Below are 10,585 nucleotides of genomic sequence, written 5' to 3'. Positions count from 1 at the left end.
GTTTTCCTATCACCCACAAGCAATATTCAATTACACGCATTTTGTGATGCAAATTGGGCACGATACAAAGACACTCGATGCTTAGTTACTATTACACAAACAAACGATAAAATGAAAATGCTCCTAAGGTGTGTTACAAAGTCACTTTCCTTAAGAAAATATTTGCCCCCACCAAAATTGGTATGCAATTGGGTTACAACAAATTTTTCTCTAGGATACAATGGAGCACAGAAACTTATATTATTTTAACTACGTTCTCCATAAACGAAATTAAAACCCGAAAGTACCCTCAGATTTTCTATCCCAATCAAAGACAAGAAAAAATAGATATTCAAATTTTAAAATTCAGATAAGGATATAAAGAGAATTGAATTATCAGAGACTAGTTAATTATCTCTAAAAACTTATCACATAATTTCAAATTTCGAAAATTTGAATTTTCGTAATGTAAACTATTATTCAACTGCTGTGAACTACTAATCCAAACAACCCATGCCATGTGCGTGTGCGTCTGGTGCTTAGCACCACACTATAACATACACTAGAGTGTACCCTAGCATAGCTCATTTAATAGCTTAAGTTTGTTGGGCCTTATAAATGCCAACAAACTCTTCTATCTTTCCAATGTGGGATAATGTTCATTCAATGCTCTTTAAAACCTTCAATTTAAAATATTCCCAAGACACAAAATAATATCACTCTCTCCATATATATATATATATATATATTTATTTATTTATTTATTTATTTTAAAAATATTTCAACAATCCCCCACCATTTTCAAAATCAAAGCAACTCGAGTAGAATAGGAAAACTCATGCATAAATAAAGGTGTCTTGAGGACTTGAATCTTCACTTAGTGATAATATGTTAAACCTAATCAGAATAACGTGGTAGATAAACTTTCAACCAGCTATCCTATTTAAGTAACCGGACATACCTCACACATGCTTTCTTTTCTCGTTCGGTATTTTCTTTTTAAGCCGACACGTGGATTGGCCTTGTGTCTATATCCTGGTTTCATGAGTGCTCTAGAGACAGACCCTAGTCTCAATGAAGGTGGCACCACCTCCGACACTCATATAGGTAGGCTCATTAGAAGTGTCCTGTAGCAAATACACTTCAACAAAACTATGTTATACACCTATTAAGAGCATAACACACAACCTCTTCTATAACATTACAGGTTCCAAATGCCTTAAACCAATATGCCTTGATTTTCCATTATAGATATGACTATAAGCTCGTGACAGAGTAGCCTGACTATCACAATGTAGTGATATAGGAGACATAGGTTTAGGCCATATAGGAATTTCTATTAATAAATTCCTCAACCATTTTACTTCTTTGCTACAAGAAGTCAATGCCACAAACTCAGCTGCCATGGTAGAGTTTGTTTCTTAGAACCCCTAGGAGATAGCCCTCCACCAAGGGTGAAAATCCACCTACTGGTTGATTTGCGATCATCATTATCCGTGATCCAACTAGTATCTGTATATCCTTCAAATACTGTTGTGCCAAATACTATCTAAATTAATAGATAATATTTAGTACGTTTTAATTCGCAAGTACATAAGATCAAAACAATAGTATAATGCAGCAAGTACAAGATTGATCCCACGGAGATTGTTGATTTTATTTAGAATTAATTAAAATATCAAAGTTGTCACGAAATTGATATTGATATGTTGAAAAGAAATAAAGATAAATAAAAGGTAAGGCTTTGATATCCACCACTAATCATGCTCAAATAATAAAATAATATGCCAATGCTCTAATCATATTATGAGTACTTAATGTTTGCCAACCGAAGGGCATGGGTGTATACTCATTAAGCTATTGCCTTCCCTAAACAATGAGTTAGGCATGGGTATATACTCTAACTCTTTCTTTCTTAAAGAATTTAGCATGGGTGTATACTAAGTTGTTCTTTAAGAAAGCATAAATCTATGAAAATCGACAAACACACGGAACCTAGGGCATGGGTGTATATTCCCGGTTTTCTATGTTGATTAACCCAAAAACTCGGGGTGAGATTCTTTTGTTACTCTATTAAACCTAGGACTCGATCATCCAAATTAATTTAATTAACTAATCCATACCACATGCATATGTTGATCAAACAAACGCATATGAGAAATTCAATAAAATAGGAATTAATCAAGTTAAGCATCACAATATGATTATCACAAAGGCGCCAATATTGAAATATTAAATAAACATAATTAGGACTTCAATCTAGCCCTACTAAGTAGTTTAGTTACACATAATAATAAATAAAGGGAAAAGAAAGAACCAAGAATCGCTCCTAGAAGTAGCCTCCAGATTCCCCTCTCCAAAGTTGTGTCTAAAGATCCCATTTCTAAGAGGCTTAGAGGTCTATTTATAAGTTTAAGAATACTCTAGAAAACCTAGAAACCCTCGTAAAATCGTAGGGTTTAGTCCTAGTGCAACTAGGACTAGAAAAACCCTAATATGGAAAGCAATATAAGTCTGGCCGCAGCTTCTAGAATTCTTCAGCGCTCGATCGCAGCCCGTGTGCACTCGATCGCACGAGTGCGATCGATCGTGTATCTTCTGCGCTCGATTGCAGATGCAATCGAGTCTTCTCTTGTGCGCATGAGCACACGCCTTGCTCTTCACAGCTGGACCTCTCTGGAAGTGTGCTCGATCACAGGTCCCTTGCGATCGATCGTACTACCAGAATGCTTTTTCTTGCTTCAAATCTTCTAGCTTTTTTCCAATTTTGTCCTTTAAGCCCGATACTTCCAGGAATGCTTTCTTTTCTTCCAAAAACCTATAAAACAAAGAAAATACAAAAAGAAAATAAAATAGCATAAACTAACAAAACTAAGGAATTAACAAATATAAGTTAAGGGCTAAAATATGAATATTTTGGCACTTATCAAATACCGTAAAATATCCATTGTACAATATACCATAATCCGTGGTCATTGTTAAATATTTAAGAATCCTGTGTACAACACTCCAATGAATATGACTAGGGTTATTAGTATATCTACTCATTTTACCCATTGCATATGCAATGTCAGGTCTAGTGCATGTCATTGCATTCGTCAAACAACCAATAACTCTAGCATATTCCAATTGATCTACTACTCACCAGTATTTGGATACAATTTCATGCTAGCATCAAAAGGTGTACTCACAGGTTTACAATCAAATTGATTAAACCTTTTAAGAACCTTTTCAACATAATGTGATTAATTAAGAATTAATCCATTCTCATTTCTTATAATTCTAATATCAAGAATTACATCAGCAATACCCAAGTCTTTCATGTCAAAGCTGGAAGACAAGAATATCTTGGTATTTTCAATGCTCTCACAATCAGTCCCAAAAATCAACTTGTCATCAACGTATAAACATATAATGACCCCTTGATTTTTATATAACTTACTATATACACACTTATCAAAATCATGGATTTTAAATCCATTTGCAATCACAACTTTATCAAACTTTTCATGCCACTGTTTGGGAGCTTGTTTAAGACCATAGAGGGATATAACCAATTTACAAACTTTTCGTTCTTGATTAGGCAAAACAAATCCCTCAGGTTGATGCATATAAATCTCTTCTTCTAGCTCATCATTTAAAAACGCAGTTTTAACATCCATTTGATGAATTTCAAAATTATAAATGGATGCTAATGCAATTAATGTTCTAATGGTAGCAATCCTAGCAACAGGAGCATGAGTATCAAAATAATCCAAACCTTTTTTTTTTTTTTTTGTTTAAAACCTTTAGCTACTAACCTTGCTTTGAATTTTTCTATGGTTTCTTCTACCTTCAATTTTCTCTTAAAAATCCATTTACAACCAATAGGTATGGAACTAGGGGGTAAATCTACTAGTATCCTCCCATTATAGAATCTGAAAGAACAATGAGGATCATGTTCTACCCCTAAATTGCCAAATAAATAAAATATGGAACTAAGCCATTCATCAAACACATAGCATGCACAATGGAATTAAAGCAACCTTAAATGCAAAGCAACTTATATAAGGAAAATAAATAGCTATGCTTAAGATTAAATCAACACAACAATAAAGAACATCCGCACAACCACAACACAAGATTTGTTGACGAAGTGGAAAACCCTTTGAACCCATCAAAGGGAAAACCCATTTCGGGGCAGCCAAACCCAGAAAATCACTATATGAAGATTCACAGTTACAGAATAGATGATATCCATACCCTTGAGCACCTCTAAACTTAGTAAGAACGACAAACCTCCCAGCTTGTCTCTATCGTGACCACCTTCATCCAGCGCATCTCCTTACCGACCATTTTGTTAGACTTATTTGCGGTTGAGTGATGTGTATGGTGTGGTTTGAAATCAAAAACAAAAACTCCAAATGGTGAAAAGCTTCAAGCTTTTTAGGAACTCCACTTGGTGCAAAAGTGGTGAAGCATGGAAAAAGGCTTGACAACCATCAAGAGGGGGAAAGCAAAGATGGCTTCCAACCTAATCCCTCTTGGATCAACATAAAGAGATAATCCACCTTCTCTGGAGACTCTCCCTTATTATTTTCGTTCTTGGAGGTCTAACCTTCTCAAATGGGCCTCATTTTCTTTATATACAAAGAGAAATGGCAAACTTGTCATAAAGCTGAAAAGTCATTTGGAGAGCCAAAACTAGTCTGGGTATTTTGGACATAAATTCTTCATCCGAGCTCCAAATGATGTACACTCAACCTCTCTAGAAAGCTATTTCCCAGATATACAACTTTACCTCGAATGAGTATCTTCAAATTCAGACGTTTGCCAAGTCAAAAATGGTTCTAAACTTTCTGCAGAAATTAGCTGTGTCCTAACGAGATTCAAACCCATTATGATGGGAATTTGGAAGTGACTCCCTGTTTTCTCATCACGTATCCCATTATGACGCCCAAATGACCTAATCACTTCCAAGTAATGCCCAATGGATGTCCGGGTGATGTCCAAGTACTGAAACAATGTAGAACACTTTTGTAAACACATCCAATGCTTTTTCAAGAGCAATGGGAAGATAAATCAAGGAAGAAAACCAAGATACCATGGAAACTATACCTCACGTCTTGACGTGCATCCAATGGAGACAAAATCCTTTTTCTCGTCTTAACGGGAAATGAACTGGTTCATGACGTGGAGAGTAAAATCAACTCAGCCTTGTTATGAGTTCGTCTTGACGAGGCATCTAACGAGGAACCAGGGAGTTCCTTCTATAGTTCCGTCACATTTCCGTCCTGACACCTATCTGACGAGAAAGCCAAGAGCTCTTCACTGTGTCCCATCATAAGCCCGTCTTGACGTGCCATATGACACATAGGCTGAGGCAATTCTCGAAGTCCCGTCACGAGCCTGTTATGACGCCCCATCTGAATTGAAGATAGGGAGCACTACCAAACATCCAATCACCCCAACGCTTGAGGAAGAATGAAAAATTACAAATATCATTAAATAAGGCCAAAATACACCTAACAGAATCCATCTCATCATTTATCACTTCTTTCCAAAATGCAAAATCTTGTGATTTCATAGCCTTTTCATACGTCAAAAAATCTGAATCTATATTAGGTGAGATCATCTTTTGTTTACAAGATGAATCTTTAGATCCTTCAACCAAATATACAATGAAATCTGGTCCAAAAGATTTTTCTTTTCTCATTCTTTTACTCCTTATTTCAAAGGGTTCACTTGGCTCGCCAGATTCATTGTTATTTCTAATAGGTTCCACCATCTTATCATTTATAGATGGAATTGATGTGGATCAATTTTCATAAAATTCTACATCTCTGGATTCTATAACAATATTTACCTCAACAGAATTATTAGGTTCAACAACTAAGAACCTATAACCTTGTTGTGATGAACATAACCCAAGAAAATACATTCAATGGTTTTTTGTCCAAATTTCCTGATTTTTTGTTCAGGTAATTTGACAATAGCCCTGCACCCTCATATCTTAAAATAATTAAAATCGGATTTTCTTTTCTTCCATAATTCATATGGGGTAACCTTGGATTTCTTTTATAGTACTCTATTTAATATATGGCACGTTGTAAAGAGCACTTCAACTAAAAAAAAACTTTTATTAAGTCCATAATTACAAAGCACGATGTTTACCATTTCAACTAAGGTTCTATTTTTTCTTTCAGCAACTCCATTTTGACGTGGATTATAAAGCATTGGATGTTTCATGAATAACACCTACATATTCACAATAGGAAGGAAAATAAAATTCTCCTCCTCTATCGGATCTAAGGGATTTAATTCTGACATCACATTGATTTTCCACTTCTGTTTTGTAAACTTTAAAATTTTCCAGAACTTCATCTTTTGAAAACGGAATATAAACATAGCAAAATTTCGAAAAAAGAAGGTTACAAAACATTTTCTTACCTCCTCTTGTAGGATTGCTATGAGTGTCACAAATATCACTATGCACAAGTTGCAATAATGTAGAAGATCTATCAATTTTTGGAAAGATTTCCCGGTAATCTTTGTTTTCAAACAAATTCTACATTTGTCAACCATATCATTCACGAAATGAGGAATCAAATTTAAAACAGACATATCATGCAATTTTCTAGTATTAACATGTCCTAATCTATCATGCCACAAAGAAATTGAGTTAATCATATAAGCAGAATTCACAACTTTATTAACCAAATTGAGTTTGAATATGCCCTGAAACAAATACCCCTTGCCAACAAAAACACCCCATTTGGTCAGCACAAACTAATCTGACTCAAAGACACTTAAATCCGAATTTATTAAGAATATCCCCAGACACAAGGTTCCTCCTAATGTCAAGAACATAATACACATCAGTAAGGGTAAGAACTTTCCCAGAAGTGAATTCCAAATTCACTATTCCTTTGCCTTTCACAACAGCAGTGGTGGAATTTTCTATGAAGAGAACACAGCCATCCTCCACTGCTTCAAAGGTCTTGAATAAACTCCTCTCCTTGCAGACATGCTTTGAAGCACATGAGTTAATCCACCACGAACCACCTTCTTCGACCATGAAGATCTCGAATATCATGGCCACAAACTATTTTGATTCAGAAGCCTGCTATTTCTTCTGCAAAAAACGACAATTCTTCTTGAAGTAGCCTTGTTTACCGCAATGATAGCAAGCGAATTTCGCTTTCTTATCATGGTTCTAGTTCTGGTTCTTGTTTTGGAAGCTCGTCCTCTTCTTCTGAAAGGGCTTTTTCTTCTAAAAGGGTTTCTTTGAAGAAGAACCTTCCTCCACCATATGCACTTTTGAGGATAGAAATCCTTGTTCTTCATTCCCTCTTATCTTCAATTCTTCCTCAATCTAAAAGTACTGGCCTAACTGATCAACAGTTATCTCCTCCTTTTTGTATTTCAGAATTTTCTTTTAATCTTTCCAGGAGAGAAGAAATTTGTCAATGATGGATGAGACAACAATTTCTTCATCCATCTTCATGTTATGCTGGCTATATTGACTCAAAATATGCAGAATTTCGTTAAATTATTCAACAATATCCCTAGCATCAACCATTCTATAATTCATAAATTTAGAGAATTTCTTACTTGTAGCATCTTCTAAAAGATACGTAGCCTCGAGTGCATCCTAGACATCTTTGGCCGTCGATTTGCTTTGGTAGATGTCGAACAGAGATTCCACCATAGCATTGCAGATATGACCCTCGCTGATGTAGTCGTCTTGCTCCCACTTCATCCTTGCCCGAGTCTCAAAAATCGTCTCGTTCTCATATGCAACAGGCTTTAGAGTTGTTAGCACGTAAGCCACCCTAATTCCAGCAAGGAGGAAATGCATCTTCTTCTGCCACCTCTTGAACAAAGGTCCATCAAACCTTTCGAGTTTGGTGAAATCCGCAACAAGTTCTTTAGGGATTGTGGTGCCATTGAAGCAAAAAACATTTCTTAAGATTGTTATACAAATAAAGGATAAAACGAAAATGCTACTAAAGTGTGTTACAAAGTCACTTTCCTTAAGAAAATATCTGCCCCTACCAAAATTTGTATGCAATTGGGTTACAGCAAATTTTTCTCTAGGATACAATGGAGCCCAGAAACTTCTGCTGTTTTAACTGCGTTCTTGTAACACCCCGTGGAAATCAATTAAATGATAATTGACTCCATGGTTCGTCTCCCAGCCTACATCCCTCACTGGACAAAACTCATGGATCATTATCTCTCCTAAATGAGAGAATAGAGCGGAAGACTTTAAACCACACAATAACTAAATTCCACAAGTATAATCACCAGAGTAGAGATAAAACATCATATCATAAATAACTTATCAAACGTATGGTCAAAGACTGATCATCAAAATAAACATATTATAGCCCCAAATCATTGTCTGAAAATAAGATAGCAATATCAACGCTGATAAGCGCTGAATGATGCACATTCAAGCCCATTAACTTGCATATGTTAATTCCTTAGCATTGTTATTTGTTTGATTTTTGTTTTATTTTTGCGTTTCAGGTTTTAATTGGTAAACCATTGAAAATTGGGCTTAAAAGGCAATACTGGACACATTCTGGTACCACGATCGAGCGCAGCTGCATTAGGGATCAAGCATGCATGCGCTCGAGCGCATGCAGTCCAGGATCGAGCATACCTGTGCTCTAGCTCACACGGGCGTACAGTGCACGACAAGAATCCATTTACAGCTTGGAATTGGTTTTCAATTTCCCAATTGGACTGGAAGACTGACCTCTGGTTTTCCTAGGGTTTCTAGGGTTTTTAGGGTTCTCCTAATCCCTATAAATAGGCCTCTAAACATTGCAAACCGACACACAACTTCCCAGAGCTAGAAATCAGAAATTTGTCTTTGGAGCTTAGAAGATCATGAGCGACTAAAACCCTTCATGGGGTATTGATGTAACCATATCCAAGCACAATGGTTTGAATGTATTTAATTTATAGATTTTCAATTTATGCATGTTGGTTGTATAATTATGAGAATTGCTACAAGTTGATTTTGTTCTGAACGTTTAATGCAATTGTTCTTAAATTTCAAATTCAATATGAGTGAAATTCTTATCTTGTCTTAGAAAGTATTTTTACTCTTATTGAACTCAAATCATTCTTATTTTCTATGATCATAGGAATGATGATTATACAACGGTTTTTAATTGACATATGATTAATAGGATTAGATAGGCCATACCTAGGGAAGACAGATTGTACTACACCCTAGTTTAGTGTAATTTAGGTAGACGGTCTGTGCAAACCAAATATGGGTTATACTATTACATTAGTTGTATGAAACTTATTTAAGAATTAGATAATTTATACTTAGGGAAGACGGGTCGTGCCGCAACTTAGTGGTTTGGTGGACAGTCCGTGCCAACCGAAGATTGATTATCCTAATTCTTTAATAAGATATTTTCTTGTTTGTTTATAGCATGCATAGAATGAATTTCTTGGATTAAATATGGTTAACCATTGATGTGCGAATAGTGGTGAAGTTACTACCCTACTCTCTCTCTCTCTCTCTCTCATAGTTCACTTTCTCTTTTGTGTTTATTTTATGCTTTTAAATTTACACAAATCAAATCAATTTTCTTTACATTAAGTTAATTTTTAATTCTCATAAATTTGATATCTAAACCCCTGCAGTCTTTGAGGTTCGACATCCTCAATATAGCCCTATCCTACGGAATTCGTTCTATTGTGAGTGGTAATTTTATAATTGATATTTTTGGTCACATAAATACCACATCAATTTTTGGCGCCGTTGCTGGGGATCGAACTCGAGTCACCCACGTGACAGGTAGGAATACTTACCATCCAACCCAGGGGCCGCTTAACGGTTTCATTATCAAGTTTTAAAGAATTAATTTTAGATTAATTACTATTTTTCTTTGATTTCTAATCTTAGTTTTGTTTTTGTTGTTTTTTTTTTTTTTTTATCATCACTCAGGTACGTAGCTGCCCTTCCCTATGACTACGATCAAGCGCAATCGTGCGCAAGTACGCACTCCAGCAGGAATTCAGCAAGCTGCGCTCGAGCCCTCAACTCCTGCGCTCGCACTCCACATGCGGCAGTACGCTCGAGCACACCCTGCAATGAGATCGAGCGCATCAGTAGCAGTCTGCATCCAAATTCCAACGCACCTAAAGGCCGTTTGTGAGCTTTACTTCTCTGTCTTAGTGTGTTTTTATTTTCTGTTTTTGTTTCCATTTCTATATTTATTTTTAGTTTATGTTAGGTCGCCGTTCTTTGTCTTTTCCATTAATTCCTTGCGACCTCGAACTTGAACGCACTCTTTGAGAAACTAGAACCAAAAGGAATTCTAATTTGCTAGAAGAGCCTTCCACTGAGACCATGGGTGACGGTAACCCTGTGGCTTTGAGAGATTACTATCTCCCTACCACATACACTACCCCCCTCATGTCTCAGGCTGCCGAACGCCACGGCAACCCACTATGAGATCAAGCCTAGCACCATACGAAGTTTACCATCCTTTCTAGGGCTTAGCACTGAAAACCCTTACAACTTCCTCAATGAATTTCTCGCAATCTGTTCCACTGTTAAATTGACTGGATTCATTGAGGATGCCCTAAGGAT

General features: G+C 36.1%; 1 pseudogene; it reads left to right on the top strand.

Moving 5' to 3' along the window:
* LOC132187886 (uncharacterized) overlaps nucleotides 1-10,585 on the top strand; it is a 43,440-nt pseudogene that overhangs the window by 20,516 nt on the left and 12,339 nt on the right.

The sequence above is a fragment of the Corylus avellana genome, chromosome ca7, assembly GCF_901000735.1.
Source record: "Corylus avellana chromosome ca7, CavTom2PMs-1.0".
In the NCBI taxonomy this organism is placed as follows: domain Eukaryota; kingdom Viridiplantae; phylum Streptophyta; class Magnoliopsida; order Fagales; family Betulaceae; genus Corylus; species Corylus avellana.
The sequence above is the reverse complement of the archived record's forward strand: the minus strand, read 5'-3'. Positions and strand labels throughout refer to the sequence as shown.